The following is a 15481-nucleotide window of genomic DNA, read 5'->3' as shown; positions in this document are numbered from 1 at the left end:
GTCTAGCAATATGTACAGAATTCTACTCAAAACAACAAAAAAAGAATTATTTTGAGATGTGTGTCAGAGGAAACAATAATTGATTTGGTCTTTGAAGTAGCAATGGACATATATACTAAGGTTGAATTCATAAATCAAAAACAGAATAATTCTAGTACATATTCTAGCTAATTTTCAGATCTAAAACTTACCTTAAGCTGGAATAAACAGTGATATATCTTAACTCTTTGTTTTATAATTGTCAGACTAAACACTGAAAACAAATCTCACCTACTTCTAATTAGCAGATTCATGTACATTTAAAACAATTAACTATGGCAAAATACACGTAACATAAAATTTACCATCTTAACCACATGCAGGTGCATAGCTCAGGAAGGTTAAATCCATTCACATTGTTGCTCAAAACTCAAACCATCTGCAAAACTCTTTTCATCTTGCAAAACTAAAATTTTATACCCATTAAACCATAACTCCCATTTCTCCCTCCCCATATTGCCTAGTGACCAACATTCTACTTTGTATCTCTATGAATTTGACTACTCAAGGTACCTCCTCTAAGTAGAATGATACCATATTTCTCTTTTTGTGACTAGCACACACAAAATGGCTTCACTGGTGAATTCTACCAACATTTAAAAAAGAATTAATGCCAATCTCTTTGAAACTTTTCCAAAAAATTAAAGAGGAAGGAATTCTTCCAAACTCATTTTATGATTCCAGCATTACCCTGAAACTAAAGCCAAACAAAGACACCATAAGAAAATAAAACTACAGGAAAATAACCCTGGTAAATACAAATATAAAAATGATCAGCAAAATATCAGCAAACTGAATCCAACATCACATTAAAAGGATCATTCACCACAGTCAAGTGGGATTTGCCCCAGGATACAAGGATGGTTCAACATAAACCAATCAATACGATACATTGCATTAATCGAATGAAAGAAAAGAATTGTATGATAATCTCAACACACATAAAAAGCATTTGAAAAAATTCAACATCCACTGATAATAAAAACTGTTAACAAATTAGACATAGAAGGAACTTAATGTAAAAAGACCACGTATGACAAGTCTACAGCTAACATCACACTCACCTGTTAAAAGGAAAGCTTTTCCTCTAAAAGCTTTTCCTCAGGTAGACCCACAACCATATGGCCAACTAATCTTTCACAAAGTAGGAAAGCATATCCAATGGAATAAAGACAGTCTCTTCAGCAAGTGGTGCTGGGAAAACTGGACAGCGACATGCAGAAGAATGAACCTGGACCACTTTCTTACACCATACACAAAAATAAACTCAAAATGGATGAAAGACCTCAATCTAAGACAGGAAGCCATGAAAATCCTCGAGGAGAAAACAGGCAAAAACCTCTTTGATCTTGCCCACAGCAACTTCTTACTCAACATGTCTCTGGAAGCAAGGGAAACAAAAGCAAAAATGAACTACTGGGACCTCATCAAAATAAAAAGCTTCTGCACAGCAAAGGAAACAATCAACAAAATTAAAAGGCAACTGACAGAATGGGAGAAGATATTTGCAAATGACATATCAGATAGAGGGTTAGTATCCAAAATCTATAAACAACTTATCAAACTCAACACCCAACAGACAAATAATCCAGTGAAGAAATGGGCAAAAGACATGAAAAGACATTGCTCCAAAGAAGACATCCAGATGGCCAACCGACACATGAAAAAATGCTCAACATCACCCATCATCAGGGAAATACAAATCAAAACCACAATGAGATACCACCTTCCACCCGTCAGAACGGCTAACATGAACAACTCAGGCAACAACAGATGTTGGCGAGGATACGGAGAAAGAGGATCTCTTTTGCATTGTTGGTGGCAATGTAAGCTGGTACAGCCACTCTGGAAAACAGTATGGAGGTTCCTCAGAAAACTAAAAATAGAACTACCCTACGACCCAGCAACGGCACTACTAGGCATTTATCCAAGGGATACAGGTGTGCTGTTTTGAAGGGACACATGCACCCCCATGTTTATAGCAGCACTATCCACAATAGCCAAAGTATGGAAAGAGCCCAAATGTCCATCAATGGATGAATGGATAAAGAAAATGTGGTGTGTGTGTACACACACACACACACACACACACACACACACACACAATGGAGTGATACTTGGCAATCGAAAAGAATGAAATCTTGCATTTGCAACTACGCAGATGGAACTGGAAGGTATTATGCTAACTGAAATTAGTCAGAGAAAGACAAAAATCATATGACTTTAGTCATATGAGGACTTTAAGAGACAAAACAGATGAACATAAGGGAAGGGAAGCAAAAATAATATAAAAACAGGGAGGTGGACAAAACAGAAGAGACTCATAAATATGGAGAACTGAAGGTTATGGGAGGGGTTGGGGGAGGGGGGATGGGATAAACGGGTAAGGAGCACTAAGGAATCTACTCCTGAAATCCTTGTTGCACTATATGCTAACTAATTTGGATGTAAACTTAAAAAAATTAAAAATTAAAACTTAAAAAATTTTAAAAAAGCTTTTCCTCATGAATAAGAGAAGGTACCCACTCTCACCACTCTTATACAACATAGTACTCGAAATCCTAGGTAGAGAAACCAGTCAAGAAAAATAAATAAAAGGTATGAGAATTGGAAATTAAAAAGTAAAACTCTATTTGCAGATGACATGATTTTACACATAGAAAAATCCTAAACATTCAACCAAAACAACTGTTAGACCTAATCAATGAATTCAAAGAAGTTGCAGGATACAAAATTAACATACAGAAATCAGTAGTCTTTCTGTATATCAACAATGAGTTAACTGTAAAAGAAATAAAGAAACCAATCCCATTTGCAATATCATAAAAAACAATATAATACTTGGAAATAAATTTAAGGTAAAAGATCTCTCATCTGAAAACTCTAAGACTTTGATGAAAGCAAAGAGAACACAAATAAATGGAAATGCATCCCATGTTCATAGATTAGAAGAATTAAGATTGTTAAAATGTCAGTACCACCAAAATCCATCTAAAGATTCAATGCAATCCCTACTGAGATTCCAATGGCATTTTTTTACATCAGTAAAAAACAGACACTCCTAAAATTTATATGGAACTACAAAAGACCCTAAGTAGCCAAAGAAATCCTGAGAAAGAAGAACACAGCAGGAGGCATCACATTTCCTAATTTCATGCTATACTATAAAGCTATGATCATCACAACAGTTTGTTACTGGCATAAAAAACAAATAGACCAATGGAATAGAATCAAGAACTCATAAATAAACCCATACATATATGGTCAACTAATATTTGATATGGGAGCCAAGAATACTTAAAAGCGTACACTTGAAACTAATGTAACACTCTAAGTTAACTAATTGGAATTAGAATAAAAACTTTAAAGGAAGAATCTTCAATAGAGAAAAGACGAATGGTGTTGGGACAACTGGATATTCTCATGTAAAAGAATGAAACTGAATCCCCCCCATCATGCACCACTCACAAAAATTAACTCACAATGGATGAGAGACTTAAATGTAAGGTGTGAAACCAAGCAACTCCTGAAAGAAAACACAGAAACAAAGTTTCTTGACATGGGTCTTGGTAATGATTTTTTGAATAGGACATCTAAAGCACAAGCCACAAAATTATAAATGAACAAGTGAGACTATGTCAAACTAAAAAGCTTCTGCAAAGCAAAGGAAACCATCTACAAAGTAAAAAAGACAACCTGTGGAACAGGAAAAAATATTTGTTAATCATTTATCTTGTATGTGGTTAATATCCAAAATATATGAAGAACTCATAAAAAAACAACCCCTCCAAAATAATAACAACCTGAATAGACACATCTCAAAAGAAGATATACAAAAGGCTAATAGATACATGAAAGGATGCTCAACATTGCTAGTCATTAGGGAAATGCAAATTTAAACCACATTGGGATGTCACCTCACATCTTAGAATGGCCATCATTAAAGAGACAGACCTAACAACTGCTGGCATGAATATGGAAAAAAGAGAACCCTCATGCATTGTTGGTGTGACTGTAAATTGGCACACCCAGTATGGAAAACAGTATGGAGGAGCCTCAAAAAATTTAAAACAGAACTACCATATGATCTGGCAATTCCACTTCTGGGAATATAGCCAAAGGAAATGAAAACACTAACTCAAAAGATGTCTGCACCCATGTTCACAGCAGCATCATTTACAACAGCCAAGACATGGAAACAACCTCAGTGTCTACTTGTGGATGAATGGATAAAGAAGTTGTGGGTATACATGTACACACACACAGTAGATTATTATTCAACCATAGAAAAATGAGGAATTCCTATCACTTGTGACAACAGGGATGGAACTTGAAGGCATTATGCTAAATGAAAAAAGTCAGAGACTTACTGTATGATCTCACTCACATGTGGAATCTAAAAAACAAAACAAAACTCAGGGAAAAGAGATCAGATTTGTGGTTACCAGAGGCCGGGAACAGGGGACAATCAGAGGAAGGTGGTCAAAAGGTAAAACTTCCAGTTATCAGATAAATAAGTCTAAGTAGATAATATCATACAGGAAAGTCGTTAAGAAAGTAAATTGTAAGAGTTATCACAAGGAGAAAGTTTTTTTCCCCTTTTTTCTCCTTTCTTTCCTTTTTATTGTATCTATATGAGAAGATGGATGTTAGCTGAACCTATAGTGGTAATCATTTCACAATATATGTAAATCAAACCATCATGATGTACACGTAAATTTATACAGTGATGTATGCCCACTATTTCTCAATAAAAATGGAAAAAATCTTTTTACTAAAAAATCAGTTACAATAACTATGAACTAGCTTAAAAGGAAATTACAAAAATAATCCCACTTAAAATAGCAACGAAAAGAATAAAATACTTAGGACAAAGTTTAGTTAAGGAGTTAAATTCATGTATACTAAAAACTATAAAAAACTGATGAAAGAAATTAAAAAAGACACAAACAATGGAACAACATCTTGTGTTCATGGATTTGAAGACTTAATATTGTTAAAATGTCTATACTACCTGAGCAATCTACATATTCAGCGCAATCCCCATAGAAACCCCAACGACATTTTTAACAGAAATTTTTTTTAATTCTAAAATTCATATGGAACCACAAAAGAGCACAAATAGCCAAGTCAATCTCGAGAAAGAAGAACAAAACTAGAAGTATCACACTTCCTGACTTCAAAACATATTTAAAAAAACCCCACAGTAATGAAAACACTACAGAAATGGCATAAAGACAGATCTAACAGCTATACAATTTCCTAAGGATTTAGATAAATTGACACAAGAATCAAATGATTTCTATTTTTTTTTAAGTTTATTTATTTTGAGAGAGACAGAGAGAGGGGGGAGAGAGAGAGAATCCCAAGCAGGCTCCATACTGTTAGTGCAGAGCCTGATGTGGGACTCAAACTTACAAACCATGAGATCATGATCTGAGCTGAAATCAAGAGTCAGACGCTTAACTGACTGAGCCACCCAGGCACCCCTAGAATGATTTCTGCTATAGAGGAAGCACAAAGTAAGTGTTTGTAATTATAGTAACAAAGTTGTTATGAGTATTAGGTTTTCAGATTTTCCTTCATTTAAGAAGTTATTAAGCACTTACCATGTGCTAGGCACTGTTTCACTCTCTGGAAACAGAGTGGGAGATAAAAATGACAAAAAACCCTCACCCTCATGGAGCTCAACTTCATGAATTTCCCTCATACCACATTACTGTTTAAATGTTTCAGTCTTTTGGGGCACCTGGATGGCTCAGTTGGCTAAGCGGGCAACTTCAGCTCAGGTCATGATCTCATGGTTCGTGAGTTAAAGCCCCACATCAGGCTCTATGCTGACAGTTCAGAGCCTGCTTAGGATAGTCTGTCTCCCTCTCTCTGCCCTATGCCAGCTCTCTCTCTTTCTCAAAATACGTAAATAAAGATTAATTTTTTTAACGTTTCTGTCTTTCAGTGCACGTAAATTCATATTTAAATGAATATAAACTGTAATCTACCCTTTGGGTTGCAAGACAGGAAATAAAGGCTTGTTGGTGCAAATTACTGCTCTACCCATAGACTTTTGCCACCTATTAAACCAGCACTTGTAGTATTTGCCAGATAAGGATATGCTTCAATCTTGGTATCATTCTTGACACTCTCTCCCCTAAAACCTACCACAGCAAGCCTGATCCTCAAAATATATATCCATGGTGATTAATGTTCCAGCTTAACAGTATGACTTAGTATTATTCAGTGATACATAATTGTCTTGTACAATGAACCATTCTGAAACTCATACTGAAATAAAAGAAACGTTCCCAATATTTTGAAAAAAATTAAATGAAATGGATAATCTAGGAATTATAAATGCCAAAATAACCCAAAAAGAAATGAAAATATACAAATATCAGTAACAATGTAGGAAACTAGACTGTGACAGGGAGAAAGAACAATAACAATCCTATGTCATAAAGGGTAACAAGGCCAGGTGAGTCTGCAGGAAAATCTTTACTGGATATTCAGGGAACTTAGAAGTCCTGTCTTATACAAACGTCTCAAAGAACCCCAAAATAAGAGAAAGCTAATTGCATCATTTGATGTGACTAATATAACCTCAATAACAAAACTGAGTAAGAACAGGGATGCCTGGGTAACTCAGTCAGTTAAGCAGCCGACTTTGGCTCAGGTGGGGATCTTGCAGTTCGTGGGTTCGAGCCCCGTGTCGGGTTCTGTGCTGACAGCTCAGAGCCTGGAGCCTGCTTCGGATTCTGTGTGTGTGTGTGTGTGTGTGTGTGTGTGTGTGTGTGTCTGCCTCTCCCTTGCTCATGTGCTCCCTCTCTTGCTCGCTTGCTCACTGTCTCTCTCTCAAAAAGAAGTAAACATTAAGAAAATTTAAAAATGGGGAGCCTGGGTGGCTCAGTTGGTTGAGCGTCCAACTTCGGCTCAGGTCGTGATCTCATGGTTTGTGGGTTCAGGCCCCCGCCTAGGACTCTGTATTCATAACTCAGAGCCTGGAGCTACTTCAGATTCCATGTCTCCCTTTCTCTCTGCCCCTCCCCGTCTTGTGTGTGTGCACGCAAGCACTCTCTCCCTCTCTTTCTCTCAAAAATGAACATTAAAAAAAATGTTTTAATAAAAAAATTAAAATTAAAAAAAAAAAACTGAGAACAGTAAGAAAAAAGAAAACAATTACAAACATCAACATAAAAAATCCTAAATAAACTTCCAGCAAAGAGAATTTAGCATTGGAGAAAAAAATGGCTGACTAGGCATAATAAAAATATAAAAACTTTCTCATTACCTAAGAGAGTAAACATGTTTATGACTTGTAGCCCCTGCCGGGGCCTCTGCTGTGAAACATACTGAAGGAAGAATCCTCACCCCTACTGCCCGCTGGTCTCTGTCCTTGTGTACTGCTGCTCATCCGAGGGTTTCTAGTCATCTCTGGACTAGTGTGCTCACCCTCTGGAGATATGAAAACATCACAGTCATTTGAGATTCCTTGTGCAAATGAGTAGAATAATCCTCCGACTACCAAATATCGGACAGTCTCCTGGGCAGGAAAGCAGTGCTTTTTCCATCGGAGTAATTTATACAGTCTATTTAGCAATAGCCCCTTAGAATTTCACTTCCTTATGAAAGTAAACTCCAATCTGGGAAATGGTCCCCTGCCGCAGCTCCACAGTTCAATTAGCCCCATCCCCCTCTCTCCCTCAAGTTTAGACACACTCATCATCCCTCCAACTCTAACAGCTTATCTTCCTTAACCTGAACCCCGACTCCAAATCCTGACACTAACTGCTGACCCACACCATGCTCCTGAGTCCCACAACCTACCATCAATATCACATTTTCACACTGTAGACACACACGGTGTAAAAATGCCCACAGTGCTAAAATTTTGTTTCATTAAAAAAAAAAAAAAACTGCAGGAGAAAGAAATCCCACTTTCTCCTGCAGAGAAAGGCCACTGTTGAAAACTTTAAAGACTTGGTTATTTAAAATCCTCTAGGCCAGGACTCAGTTTGCAATACTTTAACACAACAAATAAACTAATGCGAATACTGCTTTTTCTTAAAAGAGGCTTTTCCTCACATTTTTGAAATTTTAAAATCAACAAAGTTTTAAAGTAGCCTTCCTAAAGCCTCTGATTTTAATGTTGTAACCTCCTGGTTTGAAGAAGAAATATAATGGTCTACAATTCAGTTCTCTTAAGTCCCATGCCAGTTTTGGCAGACACTGTTAGTTGGTTCCCCCGCTGTTCTCATTCTCTTACCTTTCCTCAGTCTTGGTTCAAGTATCTACTCTCCTTCACAGGGCCATGTGTTTGGGGAATCAGCCCCAAGCGATCGTTCTTGATTGGAATGGACCCACAGTGGTGGTACCATTTCCTCTGGATGCAGACTTGTTGCAGAATTATGGTCAACAAAATGGTGAGAGGAAGTCTTCTGAGTGGCAAACAAGAACATGACTTCAGAAGTGTTTCCTGGCTGGCTTGTTTGTTTGTTTGTTTGTTTTGGTGACCAAAGAAGGTCAAGGAATCTTTCTCTGGATATTGTGTTTGGATGTGACGCTTGGAACTGTGGCATCCATCTTACAATCATGAGAGGAATGAACCTAAGAACCTCCTTGAAACGGGAAAGATGGCAAAACAGATACTGGAAAAACCTAATCCTTAAAGGTATCATTGAGTCTGTGAATTAACCAACCTTGGAAAGGTCTTTTTGGTCAGTGAAATAAAATGCTTCCTACTTTTGAAATTTCTTTGAGTTTACTTTTGTTCTACCTGCCATCAAAGGCAGTCGAAATGATACAGCAGTTTTAGAATGGAAATCTTATTCTGCCTTCCACTCATCTGTGCTTACAGATTACAGAATTAAGGATATATGTTAGTTTTCATTCAAGAATGCTTGAAATACATTATTTGAATTTTCATTTAGATAATTTTGTTTTTATTCAATAGGAGCAAGAAGAACTTGAGGTCCATAAAAAGAGGCATGATTAATAACCCTGCCTGATGTTGGACTATCTCCACAAAGCAGGCCAGGGAAATTCCCTCTGGATAGTTCAGGTTTTATCTATTCCCTTCTCAGTAACTCACTATCAAAGACAGAATTCTTGATTAAAAAATAAAAATGGATTCTGCCTTTAACAAGATCAGAGGCACTAGCTAAAAATGATGCCAGGAACATCCAAAGCAAATGAACACCATTTAGATGTATGGTTCACCAGAAAAATAGGAATAAAGAAGAGTTCGGCATGTTTATTCCCAACTTTTAAAAAACTCGTAATGGAAAACAAAACCATTAAAGTAAGATCAAATTTAGAGGCTGCAGAACGCCATCTTTTTTTCATCTCAGCTTAGAACACTAAATAAAAAATGACAATTACATTTGCCTGTGCTTATCTCAGAGACAGCCAAGTAATGTGACTGGATGCAAGCTTATTCACTCTCATGAATGTAAATCTAAGATTTAGAGATATTGTACTGTCTTGGGCATTTGTCTCCTCTTACGGTGGTAGTCTATTCAATTTAACCGACTCATACCTAATATCTGCTGCAGTCAAGTCTAGGTACTAAGATTTTGAGAGGCAGCGTGGAGGATAGAAATGAGACAGGGACAAATAAGGCAACTGATGGGTGAGAAAAATAGTTCAAAGTTGTCTGCAATTGAATCAGAATGTTAGTTTCTGATGCTCTTTAATGCTGTATCTAAACAAGACATCAAAGGGCAAAGAGAAAAGAGAACAAGTGGTTGTCTTCAGCAGGGCAAGGAAGAAAAATTTCCGAGAAAAGGTAACACTTAAACCTGGGGAAAATATGCAGGGTTCTAATATGTAAAAACTGGGGTGGGGTCTTTTCTTGCATGAAGAAACAGGTGAAAGCCTATAATTGGGAAAAATATTCACCAGTGAGAAATATTTTTTAAGTTTATTTATTTTTTGAGAGAGAGAGAGAGAAAGAGAACAAGCTGGGGAGGGGCAGAGAGAGAGGGAGGGAGAGAGAGTCTTGAGCAGGCACAGACCCCAATGCAGGGCTCAAACTCACAAACCACAAGATCATGAGCTGAACTGAAACCAAGAGTCAGATGTTTGACTGAGCCACCCAGGCACCCCTCCAACAAGAAATATTTTAAAACCCAACACCCAATCTGTACTCCAAACCAGAAACTCTCCCTACAGAGTTCTCCCTAGGGAACAAGGAAACAGGATTTTATAAAACCCTAGGTGACTGCAAAGTACAACCAAGACCAAGAGTCTTCAGAATATAAAAACCTCCCTGATCGATTCTCTACTGTCTTCTCAGCACTCATCACCTAGTACTCACTGTGCTCTGCACAGATGGGCTTGCTTTCTGCTCCACACTAAGCTTTTATGTCCCTTCCTCACAGCTTCACATGCCCTGCTCCTTGGGCCTAGAATGTTTTCCCTCCCCAACACTCCTTCCCTGGCTCATTCTACTAGTCTATACTTTTGTGAATGTATTCTTAACTCCTGATTCAAATTTAGATCCTGCTATCAAGTACCCATAGTTTCCCATTCAGTACCTTCTTAGTTCTTATCACATGTTATAATGATAAATATATCTGTGTGATCATTGGTTCAAATCTTTCTTGCACATAACTCTAAGAACTGTGAGAGTGGGGAGTAGGTGAGTTTCATTCACTCTTTTGTCAACAATTTCTAAAACCATGTCTAGGGGGTAGTCGGTGTTGAAGTAAAATTTATGGTGTGAGATAATACATTAATGAACCCATGAAAGAATGAACTGGATATTTTAGGGCACATGAGGAGACACGCAAACTATTAACCATGGAATGCATGTAGACGTTTGGTCAGAACTTCCCTCCTCCCCTGGGAAGATATATTACTCAGCCCCTTCTTCACTCTCCCTTGCTTTTTCTTCTTCACAGCAGTTATCACCATTGACATATTTATATCTTTTGCGTATCATCTATCTCTTTGTATTAGAATTTTTAAGCCTGTAAGAAAAGACCTTGCCTTGTTGTTTACTGCTGCATCTCTGGTATCCCAGAACAGTGCCTAGCACATACTAGGTGTTCAATAAATATTCATTAAATAAATTATGTGGTGTGTGTGTGTCTGAACAAGTGAGGGAGAGTATGTTAGAGTGATCACTCAGGTTTGTCTGGAACTGATGTGAGACTTTCACAACTAAACCCTGGAGAGTCCAGGCAAAGTAGAATGAGCTGGTCACGTTTGACTGGATGTTGGTATGGGTTGGGAGATTAGACTGGGAAAAAAGGAAGGGTCCAGAATAAATCCAGGGTATGCAGAACATAGAAGGTCTTGGACTTGCATGTGTATATGTGTTTTGTGGGAGGATACTGATTAGACTATGAGAATACACACGATGCATTAGATTAGATGAGTAGACGGAGGAGACAGGTTCTTTTGAGGAAATTCTTTCAACGGCCCGGGAAATGGTAATGAGAATCCAGGCAAGAAAAAGGGGGCAGAAGGCAGAGGAGATGCACCCGGAAATGAGATAAGCAATGGCTGAAGGTCACGGCTGAAGGAGAGAAAATTCTTTGATGAGTGACTTCTGCCTTCTGCAACTGGGCTGGGGAGGACAACGAGATCTAGTAACTTTACAGATACACTGTAATGCTCAGCTCTGGGAGGTTTGGTGATTTAATCTGAGTTGTGAAAAACTGGAAGTGTCACACTGGCAGTGTTCAAGAGTGACTCAGGTACCTGAGCAGGGCTAGGTTGAGATTTCCTTAGAGGCAATTACTGATCTATCTCTTGGCAATACACAGGATGCTGAGAAAGATATGCCTACTGAGTGTGTGGGCTTTTTTCCCTCCATGTTGCTGATTTATTCAAGGCAATTTCCCATTGCCAGCTCTACAACAAATGAAATTCATTTTATACTTTTTTTTTTTGGTAACAAGAAATGCAGATTATGTGATTGATAACATTCAAAGAAAGTACTGAAAATTGCCCTATCCAACAAGGTTACCTGGTTACTTGAATACTTTCAAATATTCTCTTCTTATGCAGTACAACTTCAAAAAAGCAGAATCCACCGATCATAAAAATTGCTTCAGGTTGCCTTTACCTCTCACCAATAGGTTTCCTCTCGATGTTGTATTTCTGTAAGAAAAATGAAATTTCTATATAAGAAAACACTACTATGTAATCAAAGAGTTGTGTACATATTATATGCATGTATCATTATACACACACATACAGTGTATATACATTTGTGTGTAAATATGTATGCATGTACACCTGAAAAGAGAAATGAAGAAATGTCATATTTGGGTTTCCAAAATATGTTAGATTACATTAATGGCCCCAATTCCTTTTTCCTCTTTGATCCCAGGCCATTTTCCATGTGACTTTGTAGTTCCCTCTGTGAAAGACTGGAAGTCTATTCCCCCACCTTTGATTTCACATTAGATGATAGGATTTGCTTTTGGCTAACAGAATGATAGCACAATTTATGTGTACAAAGTTTAAAAGCGTGAAAATTATAAAAGCTCTTTTATAACTGGCCTTACTCTCCGGCACTTCTGCCACTATCATGAGAAAACATGCCCAGATTAGCCTATTGACCTCAGGAGGGGAATGACCGACAAATGAAAAATGATTTCATCTTTTGGATGAAAGATGGAGATGAGCTATCCCAGCAAAATCACAGAAGTGAACCTACAGCCTACCTATCCACAGACATGTGGGAAATAAATTCTTATTACTATATGTCACTAAGATATTGGTGGTTGATCATTACGGTGCATACTGTTGTAACAGGTGACCACTCAAGGAAACTAAATACAGTGGTTTTAAGAGTGAGCTCTTAATTTGTACCAACCAAATAGCTATGGCGAACTCTAGATATTTAAAATTCATATGAAAGAAAAGAATAAGCAGTAGTTTACTTTTATTTTCATGTATCAACTATATTTTATAGAAGCACAAGTAAGTTCCAAAATGTATTTCTTGACAGCTTAGAGTATTACAACGCATGACAAATTCAATTTATTTGGAGGAAAACATTATTGAAAAGGTTTTTGTGAAGGATTTTATATTTAAAAAAATAGGATGTTTGATAAAAAAATGCCTAAGAGCCAGTTCCCTCTACATAATTAATTTGCTTACCAGGTATGTGTCAACAAAACCCCTTATTTCTGAGTCAGGAGTTTCCTTCTCCTCCTTCCCCTTTACTCCTTTCTCGGCTGATCTCAATCAAGTATGAGTCCCAACAGGGTTGTAAATCCCCACTTCAATTACTAAAGTATGGTATGTGTCAACAAGACCCCATAGTGGCAAGGATAGTGATGGCTGAAGGAAAAGACCAAGTGGTAAAAAATAAAGAGAAACCTCCACGTGATTACCCTATGTCAGTTCTTCTCATAAATCAGGACTCCTAAGTCTCCCCGTTCGTTTCAACTTCATATTCTTTACCTTAGTTCACTCTTCCTTCTCTAACCCCTGTTGCTCCTATTTTGGCCCCTTATTTTTCTTCACCTTGTGCTTCTTTAGTCCTTATCTGTGTCAGGGAAACCATCGTCTGAGGCTTACAACTTGGGAGAAGATGAGTGTGCTCTCCTGTGGTAGATATTGATGCATTTTTAAAATGGCACTCAAATTTACTTTCCCATAGATAACCAAAGATTCCTAACTATTATCCAGATACTACTTAGCTATTTTCTCATTAAGTCAGAAATCCAAAAGGTATAAAAGTAACACTTTCAGATATGTAGGTATAAAAGTAACACACTCAGATATGTTGTTTCTGATATGCTATGAAAATGGTGCCCAGAATATTGCAAAGTCAAAGGCTAAGAAATGAAAAGAAATAATAGCTCTTTGTGAAAATCCAGGTGACTCACATTCCTAGCACAGACAGGGAGGCGCCCAGAGGTTCAATATGTACCCCGGCCCCAAGTGTACATGAGACTTCTTGATCATAAACTATTACTTGAAGGCTGAACAAAATTAAATGTTGAGATTTTTTGTGTGTGAGGACAATCTTTACCCCTCTTAGCAGACACCATTCAGCGATTACTAGACTGGTTAGGGTTGTTAGCTATATAATACGGACAACAGGAAATACATTGGCTTCTATTTAAATACAAGTGTTATAAGGGAATGTTAAATGAAATCTAAAAAGGGACAAAATATTCTTCTGTTACAAATTCTTATATCCCTACATCCTATTAGAGATCAGGCAAAACACCAAGTTCAAAAAATTCATCAGTTCCAATTAAATTTGCATTAGTGACATACACATTTATCAAAGTGAATTCTTCTTACTACAGCTATCATCTCCTACTCTCTTCTTCCTCATTATATTAAGCTGAATATCAGTATGCAGCCAATATGCCCTGTCTACTGTCAAATGTGCATTTCAACGAAAGCCTTACAAACTATGAGAAATAGACAAAAGAAGCCACTTTTGTAGGTCCATGACATATCCATCCTTCTATAATCCCCTATTCTCAGACTTAACTGGGATCTAAAATATGGGTTGGAATTCAAGATTACATAACTGGTTAGCCCACATGTAAGATTTAGGAGTTTCCAATTTTAAGTTGGTTTTTGTGAAAAACTGTTCTTCTTTCTTACTGTGACCTCTATTGATAGGCCAATCCAAAATCAAATCTCCTTATGCATGAGGAAAGCTACAAATACATGTTTTAATGTCAGAGAAAATCAGAGACCTTGAATTCCCTAAGTTCAAAAGTCATTTGAGGGGCTTTTGTCATTAATCTCTCTGGTGAGTCACATTTTCCAAGACCTTTCAGACATGGGAAACTCCTAACATAGGGAGTCCTCATATGCCACTCTTGAAGAGAGCTCTAAAATGTTCCTCTATGAATTGTCGAGACTGTCATGCTTCCTAGAATAGCTCCACATTCCTAGGTAGCTGATTTGCCTGGTACTTCTCCCTTGGCGCTACTTCTTAGGAACAGCTCCTGGGAGAGCACTCACTGAGATGGCAATTGCAGTCACCATGTTGGGACTGCCTTCCAAGCAATTCTTCAAAATCCTGTATCGTTGCAGTTGGAAGTCTTGGGTGATACCATACAGTATCATCACATCATTTACTCTTGGCTTCTCTCCCCTCTTTCTCTGATTTTTGATGTGGCAAAGGTCCATTTTCTCAAGCTCAGGATGGGATGAAGACTTCAGGTATACTTGGCAAAGGTTAGAATTCCTAGAGACTAAAATTATATTTCCCTATTCATCTGGGTAAAAAATACAAACTTGGGTAGATGGGGAACATGGATGCCACTTCCACTGTCCTAAGGGACCAAGATCCCTTAGGTTACATCTCTGATGTAAGCACCAGAATCCTATAGTCATCAAGACAGAAAGGTAACCAGATTGATCTTCAGCTATACTGACAGTTTTTGGGAAAAGGCTGAATTGCATGTTACTTTTCAAATGTTATGAAAATTTTAAAGCCTGAGGCTTTTAAAAA

General features: G+C 37.5%; 1 long non-coding RNA gene across 1 annotated transcript in view; it reads right to left on the bottom strand.

Annotated features, from left to right (window-relative positions):
- The window catches only part of LOC145714623 (uncharacterized), a 544307-nt gene that overhangs the window by 75707 nt on the left and 453119 nt on the right, over positions 1-15481 (bottom strand). Inside the window, exon 3 of the long non-coding RNA XR_014136913.1 lies at positions 12011-12144. This is a non-coding gene — a long non-coding RNA (uncharacterized LOC145714623). The remainder of the gene's footprint in view (positions 1-12010; positions 12145-15481) is intronic.

Source organism: Panthera onca, chromosome X (genome assembly GCF_046562875.1).
Source record: "Panthera onca isolate mPanOnc1 chromosome X, mPanOnc1 haplotype 2, whole genome shotgun sequence".
In the NCBI taxonomy this organism is placed as follows: domain Eukaryota; kingdom Metazoa; phylum Chordata; class Mammalia; order Carnivora; family Felidae; genus Panthera; species Panthera onca.
Note: the sequence above shows the minus strand (reverse complement) of the source record. Positions and strands in the feature narration are given on the sequence as shown.